Consider the following 11,845-nt stretch of genomic DNA (forward strand, 5'->3'; position numbering starts at 1 on the left):
TGGTGGTGCTGGTGGTGTTGGCCGAGGTGCTGGTGGTCATAATGCTGGTAGTGGTGCTGGGGATGCTGGTACTAGTGGTGCTGGTGGTGCTGATTGCGCTGTTGGTGGTGCTGGTGGTGCAGGTCGTGATGGTGCTGGTGGTGGTGGTGCTTGTGCTGGTGGTGCTGGTAGTGGTAGTGCTGGTGGTGCTGCTGGTGGTGCTTCTGCTGCTGGTAGTGGGGTGGATGCTGGTGCTGGTGATGCTTGTGGTGCTAGTGGTGGTTGTGCTGGTGGCGGTGGTGGTGGTGCAGGTGGTGCTGGTGCTGGTGGTTGTGCTGGTGCTGGTGGTGTTGGTGGAGTTGGTGTGGGTGCTGCTGGTGGTGCTGGTGCTGTTGGTGCTAATGGTGCTAATGTTGCTGGTGCTGATGCTTGTGGTGCTGGTGATGGTGGTGGTGCTAGTAGTGGTGGTGCTGGTGGTGGTGCTGGTGTTGCTGCTGGTGATGTTGGAGTTGGTGGAGCAGTTAGAGGTGCTGGCACTGGTGGTATTCACAGTGGTGGTCCTGGCAGTGGCAGTGGTGCTGGTGGTGGTGGTGGTGTGGGTGCTACTGGTGGTGCTGGTGCTGGTGGTGCTAATAGTGGTAATGCTGATGGTTTTGGTAGTGGTGATGGTGGTGGTGCTGGTGCTGGTGCTAGTGCCAGGGATGCTGGTGCTAGTGTTGCTTGTGGTGCTGTTAGTCCTGTTGGTGGTGCTCCTGCTGGTGGTGCTGCTGCTGGTGGTGCTTTTTTGGCGTAGCTGGTGGTGGTGGTGATGGTGGAGGTGCTGGTGCTGGAGCTGGGGATGGTGGTTCTATTCGTGCTGGTGGTGCTGCTGGTGCCAGTTGTGGCACTGCTGCTGGTGGTGCAGGTCGTGGTGGTGCTGGTGGTGTTGGTGGAGCTGGTGCTGGTGCTGGCAGTGGTGGTGCTGCCAGTGGTGGTGCTGGCAGTGGCCATGGTGCTGCTAGTGGTGGTGGTGCTGGTGTGGTTGCTGCTGGTGGTGCTGGTGCTGGTGGTGGTGCTGGTGTGGATGCTGCTGGTGGTGCTGGTGGTGTTGCTGGTGCTAATAGTGGTAATGCTGATGGTGCAGGTAGTGGTGCTGGTGGTGGTGCTGGTGCTGTTGCTAGTGCTGGGGATGCTGGTGCTAGTGTTGCTGGTGGTGCTGCTAGTGCAGTTGGTGGTGCTCCTGCTGGTGGTGCTGCTGGTGGTGGTGCTGGTTGTCGTGGTGCTTGCGTTGGTGATGCAGGTTCTGGTGGTGGTACTGCTCCTGGTGGTGTTGCTGGTGGTGCTGATGGTGCTAATTGTGGTGTTGCTGATGTACGTGGTGCTGCTGATCATGGTGGTGCTGGTGCTGGTGGTTGTGCTGGTGTTGGTGCTGATGCTGGTGGTGTTGGTGAAGCTGGTGGAGCTGCTGGCAGTAGTAGTGCAGGCAGTGGTGGTCCTGGTGGTGGCAGTGGTGCTGCTGGTGGTGGTAATGCTGGTGTAGGTGCTGCTGGTGGTGCTGGTGGTATTGCTGGTGCTAATAGTGGTAATGCTGATGGTGCTGGTAGTGGTGCTGGTGGTGGTGCTGGTGCTGGCGCTAGTGCCAGGGATACTGGTGCTAGTGTTGCTGGTGGTGCTGCTAGTCCTGTTGGTGGTGCTCCTGCTGATGGTGCTGCTGCTGGTGGTGCTTTTGTGGTGTAGCTAGCGGTGGTGGTGCTGTTGCTGGTGGTGGTACTGCTGCTGGTGGTGCTGCTGGTGGTCATGCAGGTCGTGGTGCTGCTCGTGCTGGTGCTGGTGGTGTTGGTGGTGTTGGTGGTGCTGGTCGAGGTGCTGGTGGTCATAATGCTGGTTGTGCTGGGGTTGCTGGTGCTAGGGGTGCTGGTGGTGCTGATTGCGCTGTTGGTGGTGCTCCTGCTGGTTCTGGTGGTGCAGGTCGTGATGGTGCTGGTGGTGGTGGTGCTGGTGCTGGTGGTGCTGGTAGTGGTAGTGCTGGTGGTGCTGCTGGTGGTGCTTCTGATGCTGGTGCTGGTGTTGGTGCTTGTGCTGGTGATGCTTGTGGTGCTAGTGGTGGTTGTGCTGGTGGTGGTGCAGGTCATGGTGCTGCTGGTGGTGGTGATGATGGTGTTTGTGGAGCTAGTGCTGGTGCTGGCAGTGGTGGTGCTGCCAGTGGTGGTGCTGGCAGTGGCCGTGGTGCTGCTAGTGGTGGTGGTGCCGGTGTGGTTGCTGCTGGTGGTGTTGGTGCTGGTGGTACTGATGGTGCTAATAGTGGTGGTGCTGATGTTTGTGGTGCTGGTGATCATGGTCGTGCTGGTGGCGGTCGTGCTGTTGGTCATGCTGGTGTTGGTGCTGGTGGTGTTGGTGAAGCTGGTGGAGCTGCTGGGAGTGGTTGTGCTGGCAGTGGTGGTCCTGGCAGTGGCAGTGGTGCTGCTGCTGGTGGTAGTGCTGGTGTGGGTGCTGCTGGTGTTGCTGGTGCAAATAGTGGTAATGCTGATGGTGCTGGTAGTGGTGCTGGTGGTGGTGCTGGTGCTGGCGCTAGTGCTGGGGATGCTGTTTCAAGTGTTGCTGCTGGTGCTGCTAGTGCTGTTGGTGGTGCTCCTGCTGGTGGTGGTAGTGCTGGTGGTGGTGCTGGTGGTGGTGGCTGTGCTGTATCTGGTGGTTGTGCTGCTGCTGCTGGTGCTGATACTGGTGGTGCGGATGGTTGTGGTGTTGGTGCTGGTGGTGCACGTGATGCTGGTGGTGGTGCTGGTACTTTGTGCTGGTGGTGTTGGTGGAGCTAGTGGTGGCTGTGCCAGTGGTATTGCTGGCCGTGGCTGTGGTGCTGCTGGTGGTGGTGGTGCTGGTGTGGGTGGTGCTGGTGGTGCTGGCACTGGTGGTGATGTTGGTGCTAATGGTGGTGGTGTTGATGGTTGTGGAGTTGGTGATGGTGGTGGTGCTGATGCTGCTGATGCTGGTGTTGGTGCTGGTGCTGGTGGTGATGGTGCTGGTGCTGCTGGTGCTGGTGTTGGTGCTGGTGCTGGTGCTGGTGGTGTTGGTGCTGGTGTGGGTGGTGCTCGTGGTGCTGGCACTGGTGGTGATGTTGGTGCTAATGGTGGTGGTGCTGATGGTTGTGGAGTTGGTGATGGTGGTGGTGCTGATGCTGCTGATGCTGGTGGTGGTGCTGGTGCTGGTGGTGATGGTGCTGGTGGATATGGTGGAGGTGCTGGCAGTGGTGGAGCAAACAGTAGTTATCCTGGTAGTGGTAGTGCTGCTGCTGGTGTTGGTGGTGTTGGTGGGTGCTGCCAGTGATGCTGGTGTGAATAGTGGTGATGTTGATGGTGCTGGTGGTGGTGCTAGTGGTGGTGCTGGTTCTGATGCTGGTGGTGCTAATGGTAATGGGGCTGATGGTGGTGGTGCTGGTGATGGTGCTGGTGCTGATGGTGGTGGTGCTTGTCGTGGTGCTGTTGGTGGTGATGCTGGTGGTGATAGTCTTGCTGGTTTTTCTGGTGGTGCTTACGGTGCTGATACTGATAGTGCTGGTGGTGCTGGTGGTGGTTCTGCTGCTGGTGGTGATGGTGCTGGTGTTGCTTGTGGTGGTGGTGCTGGTGCTGCAGGTGCTGGTGCTGGTGGCACTGGCGGTGGTGCTGACAGTGGTGGTGCTGGTGGTGGTATGGTGGTGGTGCTGATGCTGCTGGTGGTGCTGGCACTGCTGGTGGTGCTGGTGCTGGTTTTGCTGCTGGTGGTGGTGCTGGTGGTGGTGGTGGTGCTGGTGGCGGTGCTGGAGCTGGTGATGGTGCTGCTGCTGGTTGTGCTGGTGGCGGTGGTGCTGGTGGTGATGGTCGTGCTGGTTTTGCTGGTGGTGCTTCTGGTGCTGATACTGATAGTGCTGGTGGTGCTGGTGGTCGTTCTGCTGCTGGTGGTGCTGGTGCTGGTAGTGGTGGTGCTGATGGGGGTGGTGTTGGTGGTGGTGCTGGTGCTGGTGGTGCTGGCGGTTCCTGTGGTGCTGGTGGTTGTGGTGCTGGTGCTGCTGGTGGTGCTGGTGGTGGTGGTGCTGGTGGTGGTGGTGCTTGTGGTGGTGCTGGTGCTGGTGCTGGTGGTGTTGGTGGTGCTAATAGTGGTAATGCTGATGGTGCTGGTGGTGGTGCTGGTGCTGGTGCTGCTGCAGGTGTTGCTAGTTCTGGTGGTGCTGGCGGTGGTGGTGCTGGTGCTGGTGGTGGTACTGCTGCTGGTGATTCTGGTGCTGGTTCTGGGGATGCTGGTTCTAATGGTGCTGGTGGAGCTGCTGGTGCTGGTTGTGATGCTCCTGCTGGTGGTGTGGCGGAAGTTCTGACAGTAGTGTTCCTTTTGGTGATTGTGCTCGTCGTGCTGGTGGAGTTTGTGGCACTGGTGGAGGTGCTGGCTGTGGAAGTGCTGGTGGTGGTGCTGGGGGTGCTGGTGCTAGTGCAGGTCGATGTGGTGCTAGTGGTGCTGGTAGTGGTGGTGCTGGTGGTGTTGGTAGTGGTGCTGCTGCTGGTGGTGGTGGTCGTGCTGGCAATGGTGTTGCTGATGGTGGTGGTGTTCCTGGTGGTGCTGGTGCTGGTGGTGCTGCTGGTGCTGGTGATGATGGCAGTGGTGGTGTTGCTGTTGGTGGAGATGGTGGTGGTGCTGGCAGTGGTGGTGGTGCTGGTGCTGGTGGTGCTGGTGCTGGTGGTGGTGCTGGTGCTGGTTCTGCTGCTGGTGGTGGTGGTGGTGGTGGTGCCGGTGATGATGCTGGAGCTGGTGATGGTGCTGCATCTGGTGGTGCTGGTGCTGGTAGTGGTGGCTGATGGTGGTGGTGTTGGTGGTGGTGCTGTTTCTGGTGGTGCTCGTGGTGCTGGTGGTTGTGGTGCTAGTGATGGTGGTGGTGGTGCTGGTGGTGGTGGTGCTGGTGTTGCTGGTAGTGGTAGTGCTGGTGGTGGTGCTTCTGCTGCTGGTGTTGGTGCTGATGGTGGTGGTGTTCGTGGTGGTGCTGGTGCTGGTGATGCCCATGGTGCTAGTGGTGGTGGTGCTGGGTGGCGGTGGTGCTGGTGCCGGTGGTGCTGCTGCTGGTGGTGGTGCTTGCGCTGGTAGTGTTGGTGGAGTTGGTGTGGGTGCTGCTGGTGGTGCTGGTGCTGGTGGTGCTGGTGCTGATGGTTGTGGTGCTGGCGATGGTGGTGCTGGTGTTGCTGCTGGTGATGTTGGTGTTGGTGTAGCAGTTGGAGGTGCTGGCGCTGGTGGTATTCGCAGTTGTTTCCTGGCGGTAGCAGTGGTGCTGCTGGTGGTGGTTTGGGTGCTAGTAGTGGTGCTGGTGGTGGTGGTGCTAATAGTGGCGAGGCCGATACTGCTGGTGGTGGTGCTGGTGGTGGTGCTGCTGGTGGTGGTGGTGCTAGTAGTGGTGGTGCTGGTGTTGCTGCTGGTGATGTTGGAGTTGGTGGAGCAGTTGGAGATGCTGGCAGTGGTGGTATTCGCAGTGGTGGTCCTGGTGGTGGCAGTGGTGCTGCTGGTGGTGGTGTGGGAGCTACTGGTGGTGCTGGTGGTGTTGCTGGTGTTAATAGTGGTAATGCTGATGGTGCTGGTAGTGGTGCTGGTGGTGGTGCTGGTGCTAGTGCCAGGGATGCTGGTGCTAGTGTTGCTGGTGGTGCTGCTAGTCCTGTTGGTGGTGCTCCTGCTGGTGGTGCTGCTGGTGGTGCTTTTGTGGTGTTGCTAGCGGTGGTGTTGCTGTTGCTGGTGGTGGTACTGCTGCTGGTGGTGCTGCTGGTGGTGTTGCTGGTCGTGGTGGTGCTGGTGGAGATGCTGGTGCTGATGCTGCGGACTCTGGTGCTAGTGATGCTGGTTGTGCTGCTGGTAGTCGTGCAGGTCGTGGTGCTGCTCGTGGTGGTGCTGGTGGTGCTGGTGGTGCTGGTGGTGCTGGTCGAGGTGCTGGTGATCATAATGCTGGTGGTGGTGCTGGGGATGCTGGAGCTAGTGGTGCTGGTGGTGCTGATTGTGCTGTTGGTGGTGCTGGTGGTGCAGATCATGATGGTGCTGGTGGTGCTGGTGCTGGTGCTGGTGGTGCTGGTAGTGGTAGTGCTGGTGGTGCTGCTGGTGGTGCTTCTGCTGCTGGTGATGGGGTGGATGCTGGTGCTGGTGATGCTTGTGGTGCTAGTGGTGGTTGTGCTGGTGGCGGTGGTTGTGGTGCAGGTGGTGCTGGTGCTGGTGGTTGTGCTGGTGCTGGTGGTGTTGGTGGAGTTGGTGTGGGTGCTGCTGGTGGTGCTGGTGCTGGTGGTGTTAGTGGTGCTAGTGGTGCTGGTGCTGATGCTTGTGGTGCTGGTGATGGTGGCGGTGCTGGATCTGGTGGTGCTGCTGCTGCTGGTGGTGCTGATGCTGGTGGTGCTGGTGGTGCTAGTGTTGGTGCTGGTGGTGCTGGTGGTGCAGGTGATGCTCGTGGTGGTGCTGGTACTTTGTGCTGGTGGTGTTGGTGGAGCTAGTGGAGGTGCCAGCAGTTGTGGCACTGCCAGTGGTGGTGAAGGCTGTGGCCGTGGGGCTGGTGGTGGTGATGGTGCTGGTGTGGAGGGTGCTGGTGGTGCTGGCACTGGTGGTGATGTTGGTGCTAATGGTGGTGGTGCTGATGGTTGTGGAGTTGGTGATGGTGGTGATGCTGATGCTGCTGATGCTGGTGTTGGTGCTGGTGCTGGTGGTGTTGGTGGACCTGGTGGAGGTGCTGGCTGTGGTGGAGCTGGCAGTGATGATCCTGGTAGTGGCAGTGTTGCTGCTGGTGGTGGTGGTGTTGGTGGGTGCTGCTGGTGGTGCTGGTGCTAATAGTGGTGATGCTGATGGTGCTGGTGATGATGCTAGTGGTGGTGCTGGTGCTGGTGTTGGTGGTGCTAATGGTACTGGTGCTGATGGTGGTGGCGCTGGTGATGGTGGTGGTGCTGGTGATGGTGCTGGTGTTGTTGGTGGTGCTGCTGGTGGTGGTGTTGCTGGTGGTGGTGGTGCTGGTTGTGATTCTGGTGCTGGTTTTGCTGGTGCTGGTGATGGTATTGTTGGTGGTGCTGCTGGTGGTGGATGTGGCACTGGTGCTGGTGGTGCGGCTGGTGGTGATGCTGTTGGTGGTGCTGGTGTTGGTGCTGGTGCTGGTGGTGTTGTTGTACTGGTGGAACTGCTTGCAGTGGTGGTGCTGGCAGTGATGTTCCTGGTGGTTGCTCTGGTACTGCTGGTGGTGGTGGTGTTGGTGGGTGCTGCTGGTGGTGCTGGTGCTAATAGTGGTGATGCTGATGGTGCTAATAGTGGTGATACTGATGGTGCTGGTGTGGGCGCTTCTGGTGGTGCTGCTGCTGGTGGTGCTAATGGTGGTGGTGCTGATAGTTGCGGTGTTGGTGATGGTGAGGGTGCTGCTGGTAGAGGTGCTGGTGGTGGTGCTGGTGTTGGTACTGGTGCTGGTGGTATTGGTGTAGCTGGTGGAACTGCTGGCAGTGGTGGTCCTGCTGGTGGCAGTGGTGCTGCTGTTGGTGGTGGTGCTGGTGTGGGCACTGCTGGTGGTGCTGGTACTTGAGGTGCAATTAATGGTGATGCTGTTGGTGCTGGTGCTGGTGCTGGTGCTGGTGGTGGTGCTGGCAATGGTGGTGCTGCCTGTGGTGGTGCTGGCAGTAGCCGTGATGCTGGTAGTGGTGTTGGTGCTGGTGTTGCTGGTGGTAGTGCTGATGTTTGTGATGCTGGTGATGGTGGTGGTGCTGGTGGTGGTGCTGATGTTGGTGCTGGTGCTGGTGGTGTTGGTGGAGCTGGTGCTGGTGATGGCAGTGGTGGGGCTGCCAGTGGTGGTGCTGGCAGTGGCCGTGGTGCTGCTAGTGGTGGTGGTGCTGGTGTGATTGCTGCTGGTGGTGCTGGTGCTGGTGGTGCTGATGGTGCTAATAGTGGTGGTGCTAATGTTTATGGTGCTGGTGATAATGGTTGTGCTGGTGGTGGTGGTGCTGGTGGTTGTGCTGGTGTTGGTGCCGATGCTGGTGGTGTTGGTGAAGCTGGTGGAGCTGCTGGCAGTGGTGGTGCTGACAGTGGTGGTCCTGACGGTGGCAGTGGTGCTGCTGGTGGTGGTGATGCTGGTGTGGGTGCTGCTGGTGGTGCTAGTGGTGGTTGTGCTGGTGGCGGTGGTGGTGGTGCAGGTGGTGCTAGTGCTGGTGGTTGTGCTGGTGATGGTGGTGTTGGTGGAGTTGGTGTGGGTGCTGCTGGTGGTGGTCGTGCTGGTGATGCTATTGCTGCTAATGGTGCTGGTGCTGATGCTTGTGGTGCTGGTGATGGTGGTGGTGCTAGTAGTGGTGGTGCTGGTGTTGCTGCTGGTGATGCTGGAGTTGGTGGAGCAGTTGGAGATGCTGGCAGTGGTGGTATTCACAGTGGTGGTCCTGGTGGTGGCAGTGGTGCTGCTGGTGGTGGTGTGGGTGCTACTGGTGGTGCTGGTGGTGTTGCTGGTGTTAATAGTGGTAATGCTGATGGTGCTGGTAGTGGTGCTGGTGGTGGTGCTGGTGCTAGTGCCAGGGATGCTGGTGCTATTGTTGCTGGTGGTGCTGCTAGTCCTGTTGGTGGTGCTCCTGCTGGTGGTGCTGCTGCTGGTGGTGCTTTTGTGGTGTTGCTAGCAGTGGTGTTGCTGCTGCTCGTGGTGGTACTGCTGCTGGTGGTGCTGCTGGTGGTGTTGCTGGTTGTGGTGGTGCTGGTGGAGATGCTGGTGCTGATGCTGCGGATGCTGGTGCTAGTGATGCTGGTTGTGCTGCTGGTAGTCGTGCAGGTCGTGGTGCTGCTCGTGGTGGTGCTGGTGGTGCTGGTGGTGTTGGTGGTGCTGGTCGAGGTGCTGGTGATCATAATGCTGGTGGTGGTGCTGGGGATGCTGGTGCTAGTGGTGCTGGTGGTGCTGATTGTGCTGTTGGTGGTGCTGGTGGTGCAGATCATGATGGTGCTGGTGTTGCTGGTGCTGGTGCTGGTGGTGCTGGTAGTGGTAGTGCTGGTGGTGCTGCTGGTGGTGCTTCTGCTGCTGGTGATGGGGTGGATGCTGGTGCTGGTGATGCTTGTGGTGCTAGTGGTGGTTGTGCTGGTGGCGGTGGTTGTGGTGCAGGTGGTGCTGGTGGTTGTGCTGGTGCTGGTGGTGTTGGTGGAGTTGGTGTGGGTGCTGCTGGTGGTGCTGGTGCTGGTGGTGCTAGTGGTGCTAATGGTGCTGGTGCTGATGCTTGTGGTGCTGGTGATGGTGGTGGTGCTAGTAGTGGTGGTGCTGGTGGTTGTGCTGGTGTTGCTGCTGGTGATGTTGGAGTTGGTGGAGCAGTTAGAGGTGTTGGCACTGGTGGTATTCACAGTGGTGGTCCTAGCGGTGGCAGTGGTGCTGGTGGTGGTGGTGGTGTGGGTGCTACTGGTGGTGCTGGTGCTGGTGGTGCTAATAGTGGTAATGCTGATGGTTTTGGTAGTGGTGATGGTGGTGGTGCTGGTGCTAGTGCTAGTGCCAGGGATGCTGGTGCTAGTGTTGCTGGTGGTGCTGCTAGTCCTGTTGGTGGTGCTCCTGCTGGTGGTGCTGCTGTTGGTGGTGCTTTTTTGGCATAGCTGGTGGTGGTGATGGTGGAGGTGCTGGTGCTGGAGCTGGGGATGGTGGTTCTATTCATGCTGGTGGTGCTGCTGGTGCCAGTCATGGTAGTGCTGCTGGTGGTGCAGGTCATGGTGCTGCTGGTGGTGGTGCTGGTGGTGTTGGTGGAGCTAGTGCTGGTGCTGGCAGTGGTGGTGCTGCCAGTGGTGGTGCTGGCAGTGGCCGTGGTGCTGCTAGTGGTGGTGGTGCTGGTGTGGTTGCTGCTGGTGGTGCTGGTGCTGGTGGTGCTGATGGTGCTAATAGTGGTGGTGCTGATGTTTGTGGTGCTGGTGATCATGGTTGTGCTGGTGGCGGTGGTGCTGGTGATCATGCTGGTGTTGGTGCTGGTGCTGGTGGTGTTGGTGAAGCTGGTGGAGCTGCTGGGAGTGGTGGTGCTGGCAGTGGTGATCCTGGCAGTGGCAGTGGTGTTGCTGCTGGTGGTAGTGCTGGTGTGGGTGCTGCTGGTGTTGCTGGTGCAAATAGTGGTAATGCTGATGGTGCTGGTAGTGGTGCTGGTGGTGGTGCTGGTGCTGGTGCTAGTGCTGGGGATGCTGTTGCAAGTGTTGCTGCTGGTGCTGCTAGTGCTGTTGGTGGTGCTCCTGCTGGTGGTTCTGCAAGTGGTGGTGATGGTTGTGGTGGTGCATGCGGTGGTGGTGCAGGTGCTGGTGGTGGTACTGCTGCTGGCGGTGCTCCTGGTGGTCTTGCTGGTGCTGGTGGTGCTGGTGGAGGTGCTGCGGATGCTGGTGCTAGTGGTGCTGCTGGTGCTGGTAGTGCTGGTAGTGGGAGTACTGGTGGTGGTGCTTCTGCTGCTGGTGTTGGTGCTGATGGTGGTGGTGTTCGTGGTGGTGCTGGTGCTGGTGGTGCCCATGGTGCTAGTGGTGGTGGTGTTGGTGGCGGTGGTGCTGGTGCAGGTGGTGCTGCTGCTGGTGGTGGAGCTGGTGATGGTGCTGGTATTGTTGGTGGAGCTGCTGGTGGTGGATGTGGCACTGGTGCTGGTGGTGCTGGTGGTGCTAATGGTGGTGCAGCTGATGGTTGTGGTGCTGGTGATAGTGGTGGTGCTGCTGGTGGTGCTGCTGGTGTTGGTGGTGCTGGTGTGGGATCTGCTGGTGGTACTGGTGCTGGTGGTGCTATTACTGGTGATGCTGATAGTGCTGGTTGTGGTGCTCCTGCTGGTGGTGTTGGCGGAGGTTCTGACAGTGGTGTTCCTTTTGGTGGTGGTGCTTGTGGTGCTGGTGGATTTGGGGGTGCTGGTGGAGGCGCTGGTGGTGGAAATACTGGGGGTGGTGCTGGTGCTTGTGGTGCTGCTGGTGCTCGTGTTGGTGGTGCTGGTGCTGCTGGTGGTGGTGCTGTTGGTGGAGATGCTGGTGGTGCTGACAGTGGTGCTTCTGGTGGTGATGGTGCTGGTGTTGCTTGTGGTAGTGATGGTGCTGCAGGAGGTGGTGCTGGTGTTGGTGGTGCTGGTGTGGGATCTGCTGGTGGTACTGGTGCTGGTGGTGCTATTACTGGTGATGCTGATAGTGCTGGTTGTGGTGCTCCTGCTGGTGGTGTTGGCGGAGGTTCTGACAGTGGTGTTCCTTTTGGTGGTGGTGCTTGTGGTGCTGGTGGATTTGGGGGTGCTGGTGGAGGCGCTGGTGGTGGAAATACTGGGGGTGGTGCTGGTGCTTGTGGTGCTGCTGGTGCTCGTGATGGTGGTGCTGGTGCTGCTGGTGGTGGTGCTGTTGGTGGAGATGCTGGTGGTGCTGACAGTGGTGCTTCTGGTGGTGATGGTGCTGGTGTTGCTTGTGGTGGTGGTGCTGGTGCTGCAGGTGGTGGTGCTGGTGTTGGTGGTGCTGGTGTGGGATCTGCTGGTGGGATCTGCTGGTGGTACTGGTGCTGGTGGTGCTATTACTGGTGATGCTGATAGTGCTGGTTGTGGTGCTCCTGCTGGTGGTGTTGGCGGAGGTTCTGACAGTGGTGTTCCTTTTGGTGGTGGTGCTTGTGGTGCTGGTGGATTTGGGGGTGCTGGTGGAGGCGCTGGTGGTGGAAATACTGGGGGTGGTGCTGGTGCTTGTGGTGCTGCTGGTGCTCGTGATGGTGGTGCTGGTGCTGCTGGTGGTGGTGCTGTTGGTGGAGATGCTGGTGGTGCTGACAGGGGTGCTTCTGGTGGTGATGGTGCTGGTGTTGCTTGTGGTGGTGGTGCTGGTGCTGCAGGTGGTGGTGCTGCTGGGGTTGCTGGTGCTGGTGGCACTGGCGGTGGTGCTGACAGTGGTGGTGCTGGTGGTGGTATGGTGGTGGTGCTGATGCTGCTGGTGGTTCTGGCGCTGCTGG

Source organism: Carcharodon carcharias, chromosome 13 (assembly GCF_017639515.1).
Source record: "Carcharodon carcharias isolate sCarCar2 chromosome 13, sCarCar2.pri, whole genome shotgun sequence".
Lineage (NCBI taxonomy): Eukaryota > Metazoa > Chordata > Chondrichthyes > Lamniformes > Lamnidae > Carcharodon > Carcharodon carcharias.